Source organism: Vigna radiata, unplaced genomic scaffold (genome assembly GCF_000741045.1).
Source record: "Vigna radiata var. radiata cultivar VC1973A unplaced genomic scaffold, Vradiata_ver6 scaffold_131, whole genome shotgun sequence".
Taxonomy (NCBI): domain Eukaryota; kingdom Viridiplantae; phylum Streptophyta; class Magnoliopsida; order Fabales; family Fabaceae; genus Vigna; species Vigna radiata.
In genome coordinates this window covers 780,093-796,887 of record NW_014543258.1, presented here as the reverse complement: position 1 = coordinate 796,887, position 16,795 = coordinate 780,093, and positions in this window count along the sequence as shown.

Below are 16,795 nucleotides of genomic sequence, written 5' to 3'. Positions count from 1 at the left end.
TTCAATGTAACAAGTAAGCTAAACTTTAAAAACTATTCATCAGACACAAGAAAACGCATTAATTGGAATTGAAATTTCTAAACTACAAAATGCATATTCAATCGTTTAATTGCAACACTATAGCAAGTGAATGTAAGCACATTGCAGCGGAACAACATAAAAAAAATAACAACGCATGAACAGTAAATTAAAAAGTGAACGCTTATGAAAAGTATCTATCACAGCACATCATCACCGAACAACTCGAAAATAAAAGAATGCATGGACAAAAAAGGTTTGAACCAGAATTGCTGAAAAGAAATATGATGAACGTTGAAATTCGTGAATGAAGAACAGTGAAATGACTTAAAAACATTAGCTAGCATTCAACGCTTGTGAGCTTCTTTCTTAAATGAAAAATTAGTATGTGTGCACCATGTGCTAACCATAGCCCTCCATTTCCTTATGCTACCAAAAGAAAAATGTCCCCCCCGTAGCATGTGGCGGCTACATTTCTCTAAAAATGAAAATTCCCTAGGCTTCCGTGTCTCCTTTGCTAGATGCAGTTCAACCGTCCAAAAACCTCCACATGGCAGCAGTTGGATGAATTCTTTTAAAATGGAAATGGGTCTTCATGTGCAAGTGGAAGAAGCCCTCAATGCTGGACCGTGTGTGCTGGTGACATTGTTGGAACGTCCCATTTTCTCCAGCCCAATTTCGTGTGCTGTGTGCTGCGGCAACAAAAATAACGAGCTGCTCTCATTTGTTGTGATGAAGCATCCTAGAACCTTGCTGGACGTGGACCTGCACATGGGCCATCCCATTTTTTTCTTTCCTTTCAATGTTTATTCAAACAGGAACTTGAAATTTGTGTAATTCCGTGTGCACCTCCCTGCTTCAATTTCTCAGACCGTGAACACGCCCCTTTTGCTGCCCGCACCCCTTCCTCATAAGTGGCGGCTTTGCCCAAAAAAATATGGAGATGGATTCCTTTTATGCACATGGGCCGTGACATGTGAAGTTTTCCATTCGTGTAGCTCTTTTCAAATGGAAGTTTAATAGCCAGCCATGCACCACTTCTTTTCAATAAATGAGCTCCTCCACCTTTAGCTTAAAATAAAATTTGTGGCATTTCTCTTTAAGTCCTAGGGTGTGCTTCCAACACTGTTGTAGAGTTTCTCTGGTCACCTCAGCTAACCATTCGGTCATAACTGGCTTGTCGTTCGGTGTTACACTGCTCTGGAGGTTAGTTCGCTGGTGTGCGATACAGTCATTACAACACCGTTCGACCACAAATTTGTTCTAAGGTCGTTCGGTCTTTCAATGTAGGTTCTCATGATTTGCTATGGGCTTCCAAGACCGTTCGGTCTTAGTCATCAGCTAGCCGTTCGGTTTAGTAGTGCTTTACAGGCTTAGGAACTGTGATCGGTGCAGATTTCATCAAGACCGTTCGGCACATAACCAATCAGACTGTTCGGTCCATAACCAATCAGACCGTTCGGTCAAGCCTTCTGCAGACCGTTCGGTCAGGACTGGCCATCTTCAATGGACTCATTCTCAACCTTTCAACAATGATTGTCCTGCACAAAATGATTGAAATAATTAAGCCCAAATAATTCAAATTAATCCAGATAAGAATTATTCTTGAAATTCAGCCCAAATAGTGAAAATGAGATAAAAATGGAGAATTAAACACATTTCACTAACACAATATGGTGCGAAAAGCTAAGTGAGTACTAGAAAATAATAACTCATCACAGAGATAAGAGCAGATATATCAAAATAAGCAATCACAAAAAGAAAAACCAAATTCCAGAATTGGAATTGTTAACCCTGTTATAGAACAGTCAGTTGTTGTAATTCTTCAGTCGAATCTATTGCTTTCCAAAGTTGTTTTGTTCCACTTGATAGTTTCAAAGCAATGTCATTCCTGCAAAAACTTTCAAAGATCCTTTCCAGATCAAGTACTTTAGTTATGCAAGAAAAATAGTTATGAATAGTAGAAGTCAATGTGTTCAGATGTACAACCGACACTACTACAAAAATGCGAATAGATAGCGCTTAATAGATAACGCTTTTTAAAATAAACGCTATCTATGAATTTGAAGATGAATAGATAGCGCTTGTTTAAAACAAAGCTATCTATAAATATGTTAATAGATAGCGCTTTTCTAAAAAAATGTTATCTATAATTTATTAATCTTATTTTTTAATTTTTTAATTTAAAATATAACAATAGATAACGCGTTGTTGGAAAAGCGCTATCTATGGTAACACGACACATAACGCATTTTATATTATAAGCGCAATCTATGATTATTAAAAAAAGTTTCAATTCGCGCTTTTCCTTCCACTTTATTAGTTCTTCTTAGACGATATTTGCGTTTATTATTAAAAAAAATTTAATTCGCGCTTTTCCTTCGACCTGATTCGTTTCTGCTTATACGATATTGGTGTTTCTCTCTGCTAAGATGTTTTCATCTGCATTGCTTTCATAGTGCGTGTTTCCTTCGTTTTTCATCAGTACAAGGTGCCTCAAGTTGTACGACTACCATTTTAGGTATCACATTCCCTCTTCTCCTTCTCCTCTCTTTTTTATTTCTGGTTCTTCGTTTCTGCTTACATTCTCTGCCCTTTCGATCTGCGTGTGGCATTCATCAGTGCGTGTGACTTTCATTAGTGCGTGTGGCGTCTTTGCTCCTTCGTTTCAATTGTTGTTTTCATAAGTGTGTGTTGCCTCAAGCTCCTTCGTTTCAGGACTGCCATTTTAGGTATCACATTCTCTCTTTCTCCTTCTCTTCTCTATTTTGGTTCTTCTTTGCACTATTTTTGTTTTGAAAGGGATGGGTATAAAAAAATAGCAGAATGATAACAATGTATTAAGCCCAATGTTGTCGTTTGTCGTTTGGCTCTTTGGTATATTGTGATTGAATAAAAATCTTAACCTTGATTGAAATTGAGTTTAGTTTATGTTTCAAATTTCTACTTGCAATGATTCTGGAGAAAAGGTAGGTAAAATATGGGTTACATTATAGTTAAGGGTTGCTGCAAAAAACTCTTCAAAATAGTTATGAAGGAGTTCAATCCAAGAAAAAGGGATTCGACAGTCTAGACCTTAGGTTATTTTTTGTTGTTAAGTACCTTAGGTTTTTGATAATGTTATAAAGTAACTCTTTTTATAATGAAAGAATATAACCTATAATGAATGCAAGCTAAATAATGTTAAAATCACAGTAATTTTCAATAAAATATCTCAGAATTGGCCATAACTGTTTTAGTTATATACTTTTAGTACATATTTTTATTATGCATTCTTTGATGGTTTAAGTTATGTATAGGGAGCTAATCCTGTTTTGTGTATGATTGGATTCTTACTACATGATTGTCACTTGTTCGTTTTAATCATATTTGTTGGTATGCAATTGTCTTTGTTACTGGTATATTGAAAGTATAAAGGTTGAAGGGGTTTTTTTTAATACACATATGGATCAATTTGGGAAGCATGTTGAAACTAATTCATGTGATAGTCAGTCCTGTTTTAAATTGTTTTCTTTTGGGTGCACTAGCAGTTAACAAGAGTGAAGTTATGTGTATCACTATTTTTTCTATGGTTATGTATTTTTTCTTGTTTGCTTTTCTTCCAAAAATTCTTTATTCAAAAATAGTATTTTTTTCTTTAGTTCTTTCACAATGTCAAAATCCCCATCTTCTAAGCCACCAACCCCTTTCGATATACTAGAATCACTATGTACACTGTTTAAATTTTCAATCCCTCAAACTGAGACTTTAAGTAGTCATTCTGTAGACATCAGGATCTACATAAAATATGGTAAATAAATAGTTAACAGTGCCTTCCACTCTGATCATAGCAACCTAGAAAATGTCCTTTAACAAAATTCTAAATTCGACAGTCCAGATATCCTTTCAAAATGCAACATAACATACTTATATGGCATCATCCTTCTAAAAAAAGGGAAAATCCTCACTAAGTCAGTAAGTTGTGGTTCTTTCAATGTGAAAAACTTTCATGAAAATCCTCATCTATATTGTAGATAACTTTTATCCATGCACCTATATTCCAAACCAGAATCTGCGTTAAAGTTTTTTGGTGGTTTATCTCAAAAGTTTTTTACATCAAAAGCCAAGTGACTTTGTAAAATTTTGACTTGGCCAACAACTGAAATCTGAATTTGATTAAAACCATTTAAAACACAAAAATAAGCACTTTAAAAAGTGACACTTTTATTCTCTAGTATTACCAAATCATCAGCGTCAACTTTAAACAGATTATCCAAACCTAAATAACATGTTCTGTAATATAACAAGACAAGTTTAACATTATAAATGAGTGGAATAACACTTAGTGTGAAGTGCTTGTCTTATGAGTGGTTATTTTTTTATTTGCTAAGTACCTTATGTTTATGATAATGTTATAAAATAACTATTTTTATAATGAAAGAATATAGCCTGTAATGAATGCATGCTAAATAACCTTAAAATCACAGTAATTTTCAATAAAATATCTCAGAATTGGCCATAATTGTTTTAGTCATATACTTTCAGTACATATTTTTATTATGCATTCTTTGATGGTTAAAGTTATGTATAGGCAGCTAATCCTGTTTTGTGTATGATTGAATTCTTGCTACATGATTATCACTTATTCCTTTTAATTATATTTATTGGTATGCAATTGTCTCTGTTACTGGTATATTGAAAGTACAAAGGTTGAAGGGGTGTTTTTTAATACACATATGGATCAATTTGGGAAGCATGTTGAAACTGATTCATGTGATAGTCAGTCCTATTTTAGATAGTTTTCTTTTGGGTGCACTAGCAGTTAACAAGGGTGAACTTATGTGGATCACTATTTTTTCTATGGTTATGTATTTGTTCTTGTTTGCTTTTCTTCCAAAAATTCTTTATTCAACAATAGTATTTTTTTCTTTACTTCTTTCACAATGTCAAAATCCCCATCTTCTAAGCCATTGACTCCTTTCTGTATACTAGAATTTACAATTTTCAATCCCTCAAACTGAGACTTTAAGTAGTCATTCTGTTGGTGTCCTACTTGTCACAATTTGATTCATGAATTTTGACCATTCTTTCTCATGTAAATGCTGCTGAATGACCCAACTAAATAAAATAAACACTACATAGGACAATTTTATGAAAAAAAAACAAGCATGACCAAGGTGCACTAATCAATGACGAGTAAATCAGTTGAATTGTTAATCTGAAATATGAAAGAGCCACAAGTGCTATATCGTTTGAGGATCCCATATCCTAACAACATGATTATCACTGGTAATCAGCATTAGTTGTTCATAGTACGATGCCACTTAATATCCAATATTGACTGCCATACCTGTAGAACAATTTTTAACCAATCAATAATTAAAGAGACAATTACTTTTATAAAACACACAAATTTCTCAAATCCAAACGTCAACTTACATATGATCCTGTATCCGTAAAGGATGTGATGAACGCATATCATAGATTAGATACTGCACACATGATATTAAATGTATAAAATATCCATGTTAAAGAGGGAGGAAAAACATGGACAAACATATTGTACTTTTCTTAAATTAGATATGTTCCCCTAGCGGTCTAATCATTTTAAAATAAATCATCATGTGAAAGGTAATAACTTGTCTTCTGACTTTATGAACTCTCCATATTTCTTCCTATATAATCCAACCGTGTTTTGGGCCCAGTCATATGCATCCTGTCAGAGATATAAAACCATTCCTTGGACCTCCAATTAACAAGTTAAGCTTTTGAGAATATAGAAATTTGTTTTGCTTCATATTAGTAGATATTTTCTTGACAATACAAGATCATATTACTAAAATACCCTGAACTTTCATGAAGTGTTATGCCTTTGTATTTATTATAATGAAATAGACATAATAAATTTTCACTTTGAACCATACTTGCATCTTTGAGTTTTCACAAAGTACTGCAATGTATTGGATTCAAATTAATTATAAAATGACCAAATATATATGAAGAGAGAAAACAAAAATTAAAGCTAATATAATATTACCACACAATACCACCTTAATGCACATTCCTCTTTAATTAGCCACTTGCATGTTGCATGCGCCTTCTGCTGCTTCTTTTTCCCCACTATAAATACCTTCTTTTTAATTAACCACCTTATTTCACATTCCTCTTTGGCCTTTTAGGTAGACAAATACTATTACTTTTTAATTCACCTTATTGCTATTTCTAGGTAGACAAATATTATCACTTTATTTCTTTTCTTCTTTTTTTTCTTAAGTGCCTTTGTTTTCTTTATTCGGGCTCTGATAGAGTATACACTCAACACTAATGCTGAAGCCTTAATGATTTTCATTTACTTTTTGAATTTGAATGCAAGCTGCATTTTCATTTTCTTATGATCATTTGAATTTGGTTTGTTTAATTAGATTTATAAATACTTGATTTCATTTTTACTAATTGCATTGCTATTCTTTTTGTAGATTGTAGTTGTGAACTTTTCTTACACATACGGTGTGTTCAAAGTTGAGGCAGGATGAATATTACTTTATAGTTTGTTATTGCAAATAGTGTTAACTTGTATATATTGCTAATATTATATTGATTAATATTGACAGATTAATAAAATATGGACCGAAAATGGATGTTTGCTAGCCGATTATCAAAAGGATACGAGAATGGGTGAAAGAATTTCGTATATTTGCAGTTGAGCATGCAAAAATCCCTAGTAGAATCATTTGTCCTTGCTTGCAATGTTGTCATTTAAAGGTAGTGAATGTAGATGAGTTAGAAGAGCATTTAATATGCAACGGAATTGATAAAAGTTATTCATTATGGACCAACCATGGTGAAAATAGAAAAAATCATATAAATAATGATTTCATCATAACACAAGTTATACACCGAAAGAGACTGACACAACATATGAGTTAGATGAAGTTGAGGAGATTGTAAACGTAATCGAAGAGGATATGCGTGATTGTCCTCAAATGTTTGATTGGTTGACAACGGATGCAAAGACACCATTGTATAATGGTTGTACTAGTTTCACAAGACTATCAGTAGTCTTGAAATTATTCAATTTGAAAGCACGAAATGGATGGTCTAATACTAGCTTTACTGAATTACTATCATTTATAAAAGATATGCTACCGAAGGATAATGTGCTTCCTAGTCGAATGTATGACGCTAGAAAAATGTTAAGCTCTATTGGGATGAGCTACGAGAAGATTCATGCTTGTCCAAATGATTGCACTCTTTTTCGAAAGGAATATGCCCCATTGTTTAATGACGTTATGTGACCTTTAGTTCACGTTATGGTTGCTTGTATTGTACTAGTTAGGTGAATAACATGTATTCTTGAATAGGTGAAGAATTATTTCTTTGTTGCATGATATTGCTTAGTTAAATAACTTGTATTATTGTGAAACTGGTTGGAGGAGTAAATGGTTGTTATGAAAGAATGACTTATTATTAAGCATTTAAACTTGTATATGGTATATAGTTATTTGTTATCATGCATCGGATTTGTTTGGAGTATACTAGAGTTTTGATTATTTTTTATGTTCAAATTATAAAAATGTTTATTTATTTATTTTGGAATTCTAGTGCCCAAGACAACCCAACAACAATGATTGTGGATATTATGTGTGTCAATATACGAAGGAAATTATTACATACTGTGAAGGAGGAACAATTCCAACTGATGTAAGTTATCTTTATTCTTATAATTAGTTTGTAGTAAAATTTAATTAACTAATTCTACATTATTTTTCTTTCTTGTAGTATTTTTCTAGTTGCAGATGCCAACATTATCATGAAAGTCAAATCAATGAAGTTAGGGAAAATTGGTGTTTACATGTAATTAGTACATGCATATAGGTTATGTTATGGTGATGTACAGTACTGATAGGATATATATGTTACGGTTGTATATATTATCTGATAAAGTAGTGTCATGTCATGACATGTACTAGACGACTTAATGATTAAATTTTGAAATATTATTGGACCAATAGTTTTTATTCATATTAACATTCTTTTTGAGCCATTTGTCATATTTTTGTCAATATTTTATATTTTTTGTATATAATATTTATTGTGGGTGTGTATATAATAGAACCAATATTTTATATTTTATTCTAAAATTTATTATTTTTTTTTTAAATTTGAACCAATAGATAGCGCTTCTTTAAACAAGCGCTATCTATTGGTGCTGACAATAGATAGCGCTTCTTTAAACAAGCACTATCTATTGGTGCTGACAATAGATAGCGCTTTTTTAAAGAAGCGTTATCTATTGTCAGAACCAATAGATAGCGCTTTTTTCAGAAGCGCTATCTATTAATAGATAGCGCACGCAAAAGCGCTCTCTATGATAAAAAAAAAAGCGTTATCTATACACTTTTTTGTAGTAGTGAGAGTAGCGTAGTTGACTTCAAACAAGTTGTAGTCGAACCAATCAAGCAGTGTAAGCATTATTAAACAAACTTAAAGTAACGTATGGATTCAAAAGTATTAATTTCATTTCCTTGAAAAAGATGATACAATGAAAGGATTAGACAAGGAAACTCAAAAGAAAAACAACAAAAGATGGCATATCTAAGCCATACATAATATTGAGATATAGGGCAACTTTTAGAGACACACTGTTTGATCGACACAGCATTGCTACATGTATTGGTATATTTCAACTGATAAGCCTTGGTCCGTATCAGAGGATTCAGTAGAGATTTCTTCTGGTGTGCTACTTTCATCTTGAGGTTGAGATGTCTCATCAACATTTAGGTTGTCATTTATAGTCCTTAACTGATTAACAACAAATATTTCAAACTTTGTCTTAGGAGAAAACATGGTTTCATCTTCAAAGAACCATCCTATGGAAGTCTTTTCCATTCCCATTCCTTCCAGAGAGCCAATGTTCATTTCGTTTGAGTGATCACAACAACAGGATTTCTCATCACTTACTTTAACACCTTGCACCAAGAGAATTCTGCTAATAAGCATAGCATATGGTAGACAAGTTGAGTTCTTGAAAGCAGCCAGTTTCATGTGCTTTTTTTGAAAACTTCTATCCAGTTAGTAGGGATTTTATTAATGATAGCATGCATCAGATTTATGTCTTCAATGGTCAGGCGATTATGAACAGTTCTCCCAGGAAGTATGATCCTTGAGAGAATATGAGCAATAATTCGTTCTTCCTTATTTAAACCTTCGTGAAGAAACTTTCCTTCTTGAGATTCATCTTCAGGAAATCTTCTCCAGCTTGAGTATATATCTATTTTCCTTAATTGTATATTTAGCTCTGAATTAGATAAAAAAGAGAGTGCACCTTTTTCTTCAAGTACGGTGAACAACATCCAAGTAAAATCATCAATTTCAACATTTACTCCCTTTACTCTGGACTTCATAATTCCATCTTCAAATTTAAGATTATGATAGAACACTTCCACCAACTTAGGATACCAAACACCCTTCATGTGGACGAAACTTGTCAAATGTTGAAACTCCAGTAATTCTGGAAAGTTAAATCTTCTTTTCTGAATTTTTTGAACTTAATATAGTAAGGTCGAGTGATGGTTTTTGACGAATTCATCAGAAATTTGTTTCTTGAATCATCGTCACTAATCCATCCAGAAGGATCAAGGTTTCTTGATACAACAACTTCTTCGTCTTTTCTCATGTTTGAACTCTGATTAAAGGAGGCCATGAAGAAGTCACAAATTAAAGTCACACCTTCTTGATCTATGGGTGTTAAGTTCCTGGCAAGTGTACAGAATCGTTATCAAGTAGTCTAAAATGGGTAAGTCCAAGTATTGTTTCCCAAAAGACTCTTAGGTCTTAACTTTCGTGTAAATTAATCGCATAAGACTTGAGAAGAAATTAATTTTAGGGTTTTGAATGCAGAGAACAAAAGTAAATATTCAAGATGCAGTGAATCAATTGGCTAGAAAAGACTATGGATGAATGGAGTTGTTGGGGTTTACCATTTCATCTTATCCACCCTTTTATATCTACTCTTCTTATCTAATTCGCTTATTTATCATATTGTCATGCAAACTTTCTTAGTCTACCCTAAACTCAATCTCTTGGCGAAAAGAGCTTATTACCAATTACTGGCTTGCTATCTCTAGCCTCCCCTAGTAACTAATAATGCATGATAAATGGAAGCAAAATACAATTGATCGTCCTACCCCTATCTCTAGGCGGTATTAGCATAATCAAGGAATTCCCCCTAGTTCATGACATTATTGTACTTCTCCGTTTCAATAAAGACAAACAACATTTACCAAATGAGTTAAACGATAAAAGCATTAAGCAAAGGTAAGGAACCCAACAATTGATAAAGTAAGCATATGCAAGCATATAAAGAAGATAAGAATTTTGATATAAGAGAGTTTCAAAAGATTACATTGTTCCCCCAACAACCTAGGGTTTAGTTCACCATTGACATGGTGACTCTAGATGAAATATAATGAAAGAATGGAAGAATAAACTCTAAATTTGGTAGATTAGAGCCTAAGCATCCAAGGAACCTCCTCCAAGGTGTGTAGAACAGCTCTGGACGTCTCTGCTAGCAAAAAGATTACAATTTGAATCGCACTGGATCTATTTATAGACCAAAAAGATAACAGAATTTAAGCCAAATAAAAACAGATAACCGCTCAGCGCCTAATTTAACCGCTCAACGGTTTCCCTCTTAGTCGCGCCACCGCTCAGAGGTCAGTTTTACCGCTGAGCGGTTTGCCTCTAATCGCTTTAGCCGCTCAGCGTTGATTTTGGCCGCTGAGCGGTTCATAGACTCTTCTTTTCTTCCTTTTTCTTCCTTTTTCTTGAGTCTAAGTTCGTCCTAATTCACTTCCATCTTCAATTCTTATCGAAACCCTGCAAAACAATGCAAAAACAAGCATAATATCTCTAAAACCATCTGTTGACTCTTTAATGACTCAACTATGTATTTTACTTTATTTTAAGCTCATTCTAAGCCATAAAGGGTGTGTTTTGATATCATATTTAATCATAAAAGTAACGGTTTTTAGACCGTTATCAGAACCCCAAACTTAGACCGTTATCACAACCCCAAACAAGACAAAACTTGGCTTTTCTCTTCTTCATCAAATAGTTCAATATTTTCAAAACTTAATTTCCTCATGACAAGTTATGATTCAATTCAGATTATCAGTGGAATCTCATCAAGATGTATGCATGCCTTCAATCCAATTTAGTTCACATAATCAAATATTTTCCAACAGATGTTTTATTCATGAATAACCAATCCGTTAAACATAAATGTAATCATGGAATTCAACAATTCTCACCAAGCAAGTGTTTCACTCAATCACTCAAGTGTTTAGGAGGACACTCCACTCTCAATTATTCACATGTCACACAAAAAAAAAAAAAATCCCATCATAAATCACAACACATCTGTTCACATAATTAGTGAACCATTCTCCTGGATATCAACATGCACACAATCTCAATCATCAACCACTATCAATCATCATCAAATAACTCATCATGCATATAATCATCAAACCATCATCAGAATCAGTGTACAAGCCAAGCATAGACACAAAAATAAAGTTCAACCTATTCTAAAACTCCAAAGTACAAAAGAAAAAGAAAACCTGGGTTGCCTCTCATTAGCGCTTGTTTAACGTCATGAGCCTGACCCAAACCTCATGGCTCCACCAACATCATCACCGTGGAGAATTTCTTCACTTCTCCTCCCAAATAATGTTTGAGCCTTTGACCATTTACCACCCAACTCTGCTGCTGACCATCATCATTTGGATTCTCCAATTCCACAGCTCCATTTGGAAATACACGCTTTATCACAAAAGGTCATGACCACTTTGATTTCAACTTCCCAGGAAATAACTTCAACCGTGTTTTAAATAATAACACCCGCTGCCCTGGGTTGAAAACTCTTTTTAGCAGCTTCTTGTCATGTAACCGCATCTCTTCAAGCTCCAACAATTGATTTCTACGTTTACTTTGAGTCTCATGAGGATCAAAATTTAGAAACTTTAAAGCCCACAAAGCCTTATGTTCCATCTACTGGTAAATGACATGTTTTCCCATATACCATCTGAAAAGGTGGTAACCCCATGAAAGTCTTAATAGTTGTCCTGTATACCCAAAGAGCATCATCTAATTTATGTGACCAATCTTTTTGTGAAAAAGCAACCGTTTTCTCTAATATCCTCTTGATTTCTCTGTTAGACACTTCAGGTTCACCATTTGTTTGCCGATGATAAGGTGCAACCACTTTATGTTTCACCCCATAATGTTTAAGTACCTTGGCAAGCTGAGCATTCAAAAATGAGACCCCCCATCACTAATAAATACCCTGGGGATTCCAAAACATGAGAAAAATTGCCTTTTCAAGAATTTAATCACTGTGCTAGCATCATTTTTTGGACATGCTAGAGCTTCAACCCATTTACTCACATAATCAACAGCCACCAAAATATATTCATTATTAAAAGATGGTGGAAAAGGCCTAACAAAGTGAATACCCCAACAATAAAAAACTTCAACTTCCAAAATACCATGTAATGACATCTCATGTCTTCTTGAAATAGCTCATGTCCTTTGACACTTATCCCAATTCCTAGCATGATTATGAGCGTCTTTAAACAAAGTAGGACAATAAAAACCTGACTGAAGAATTTTTGCAGTCGTTCGCTCTCCATTATAATGATCCCCATAAGGAGAGTTCTGAAAATGCCAAAGGATCCCTCCTACTTCTTCCTTCGTTACAAATCTTCTCAAAAGATAATCTGCTCCAATATTGAATAGATACGGATCATCCCATATAAACTGCTTAGCATCAGAATAAAACTTCTTTCTCTGTTGCCAATTTAACACTTCAGGAATAACACCTGCAACTTTAAAATTAGCCATATCAGCAAACCATGGCCTCTGCTGAATATACAAGAGAGTTTCACCTGAAAAAGACTCCCAGATTTCTTTCTCCTTGCTTGTTACTTCAGTGTTTACTAACGGAGATAGATGATCAACAATTAAATTTTCACTTCCCTTTTTATCATGAATCTCTACGTCAAACTCTTGTAACAAAAGTACCCACCTGATTAACCGAGGCTTTGAGTGTAGCTTTGTCAATAAATATTTTATAGTCGCATGATCCGTATAAATTATCACTTTAGATCCAATCAGATAAGATCTTAATTTCTTCAGTGCATAGACTATAGCCAAAAATTCTTTCTCTGTAGTAGCATAATTCAGCTGGGCTTCATTCAAAACTTTACTAGCATAATAAATAGAATGAAATACCTTTTCTCTTCTTTGACCCAACACAGCACCTATGGCAGAATCACTTGCATCACACATAAGCTCAAAGTCTTTATCCCAATCTGGAGCTACAATTACTAGAGCAGAAATCAAGCTTTTCTTTAGGACATCAAAAGCTTACAAACATTCCGAACTCATCTCAAATAGTGTATCCTTGACAAGAAAATTACTCAATGGCTTAGCAATCTTCGAAAAATCTTTACTGAATATCCAATAAAACCCAGCATGGCCCAAGAAACTTCGAATTGCTTTCACATTTGTTGATGGTGGAAGCTTTTCAATAACCTCCACTTTTGCCTTGTTTACTTCAATCCCCCTGGCTGAAATCTTGTGTCCCAACATAATTCCTTTTGTAACCATAAACTGGTATTTCTCCCAATTCAAAACAAGATTCGTTTGAACACACCTTTTAAGAACAATATCCAGGTTGATTAAGCATCTTTGAAAAGAATCCCCAAACACTGAAAAATCATCCATGAAGACTTCTATGTTTTTCTCCATAAACTCCGCAAAGATTGCTTGCATGCACCTTTGAAATGTAGCAGGGGCATTACATAATCCAAATGGCATTTTTCTATAGGCAAATATACCAAAAGGACATGTAAAGGCTATTTTTTCTTTATCTTCAGGGTCCACCACAATTTGATTATATCCATAATAGCTATCAAGGAAGGAATAGTATGCTTGCCCAGCCAATCTTTGTAGCATCTGGTCCATAAAAGGTAAAGGAAAATTATCCTTTCTGGTAGCTGTATTTAGCTTTCTGTAGACAATACACATCCGCCACCCAGTAACTATTCGTGTAGGGATCAATTCATTTTTGTCATTATGAATCACCGTCATTCCCCCTTTCTTTGGAACCACTTGAACTGGACTCACCCATTTACTATCAGAGATTTGATAAATGATTCCTGCTTCTAATAACTTCAACACTTCCTTTCTCACGACTTCCTTCATAACAGGATATAGTCTCAGCGCTGGTTTTGGCCGTTGTGCGATTCATAGACTCTTCTTTTCTTCCTCTTTCTTGAGTCTAAGTTCGTCCTAATTCACTTCCATCTTCAATTCTCATCAAAATCCTGCAAAACAATGCAAAATCAAGCATAATATGTCTAAAACCATCTTTTGACTCTCTAATGACTCAACTATGTGTTTTACTTCATTTTAAGCTCATTCTAAGCCATAAAGGGTGTATTTTGATATCATATTTAAGCATAAAAATTGTTAGGAAACAGGTTGGCTTCGTTTTACACCAAGAGGGGGGTGAATTGGTGTAAGTTCAAAAACAAAATCTTTTCGCAATCTTTGTATGAAAATTCAAAGCTTTTGATCTTTCCTTGAAATACAAGTAATGAAAATTTCAGTGCAGCGGAAAAACGTAGTTGACTGCTAAACAATTAAAGTCGACTGAAATAAAGAGTGCAGGGATAGAGAAAATCAAACACTAGTTTTTATATTGGTTCGGCCAACAATGCCTACATCCAGTGTCCTTCCAATCTTGGAAGCAAATACACTATAATGGTTGCGATTTTTACAACAAGGAATTTATAGAAGCACCACGCAAAAAAAAAATGTCCTCTCTAACCCAAAACCAAATATAGTTGCACACACAAAACCAGAATTGCAGCAAGAATCCTCTCTTCTGCAATCTGAACCCACGTCGAACAATCCTCAACGTGTAACCAATACTCTTCACAGGATGCCAAGCCTATCACAACACGCTTCACAGGTTGCCAAGCCTATCATAGCAAACTTCACAAGTTGCCAAGCCTATCACAGCAAACTTCACAGGTTGACATGCCTTCAGTCAAATACAGCAGTCTTCACAGGATGCCGAGCCTTCAAGATCAAACTAGAAGCACATTCTTTCTGCAGATGTTGATCAAACACTATGCGCAATAGACTCCTCAATCTGAGTCTCTCTCAAGAAAGATCACCACCGTCTTCTTGGAGAATTCTTGGAGCTTCCTAAATTGAGAACTTTATCTAAAACAGAAAAACGAAAATGTTAGATCATAAAAGTCTCAAAACAATTTGTGTTCTGTTCTATTTATAGTTTTCCGATCATCCTTAGTCGAATTGCCTACTAATACAGTCGACTGTATTAAAACAATTATAACAGACAATCAACTCAAAGGCTCCTCAGTCAACCAAATCAATACACATTTAAGTCAGTTGACCTAGTCAGTCAATCTTAACTAACCTTTGAAAATATAGTCGTTGGAGCAAGTAGGCATAACAGAATTCCAAATATAACAGCAATACAGTCGAATAGGTGTTCCACACTATTGACTGACACATGAAAAAATACTTTGAAATTCTTTTCAACTCAAAATCTCATCAACCACGTGTTCACAAAATCTGTACAAAGATTTTAGCATAGTCGAATCCATTCCCAGTGTATTCGACTGAACTAGACCTTTGTCACAACAAATATAAGTTCATAAGAGTGCTTGTGAGCTTTTCTTCAGAAATGTGCAGAAGTAATCAAAATCATTTTATCACACATTTCAATACAAGCATGTTCCATACATGTAACACATAATCAATCATAGGAACACACATCGCATTGTTCAAATCAGTTTAGTATATCAACTGGACATGTAAACCTGGAACATATGTACTGTTATTAATCAATGTGTTGTCATCATCAAAAACCAGTTTGATATAGAGTTTGTGTTGTCAACAATCTCAACAAAAATAACGTTATCAAAGGGATATCTGAGAAATTGCTTGTACAGTAGCAGATCCTGTAATGGATTTAAGTGACTAGACAACATATATATATATATATATATATATATATATATATGAACGACTCTTATTCAAAATTAACGTATTCTAACGTTTTAGAAACCAGATGTAAAAAATAAAATTCATCACATAGTCGAATATGTTATTTAAATAGTCGACTAAGACATGTGAAAAACAAAGTTAAACACACAAACATTCAATCAATCAGACAGACAATGTATTCATGTTATCACTCAGCAACAACCAATGCAGTTTAAGCAATAATGCAGTAAATTGATGCAGATTTACTAGTTATAGATACTCAAGATTTTTTATTTAATCCAGATTGATCCATCCTTGAGATCACACTACATCAGCTTTTTATATCCTGCAAAAACTGATTAAGATTCGGTTGCTGGTACCCATTTAACTTTGGGTCCTTAATTGTCAGTCCTTGTTACCAGTTCCTTTGGTTTCCAAACAAATAATTTTGGAGGAACAACAACATTTCTATAATAACGGTTTCTAACAGGTGATGAAGGTTCAAAAACAGTTATTTTCATGTCATTTTAGACCAAATTACTCCTTTTACTACTTAGAATGAGCTTATAATCAAGCAAAACTCAATAAATGAGTCTGTAGAGAGTCAAAAGCTATTTTTAGCGATATTATGCTTGTTTTGCATTGTTTTGTAGCATTTTTGAGAAAGTGAAGAATGGTGTTGAAGATGAAGGTCGTAGACTCAAGAAAA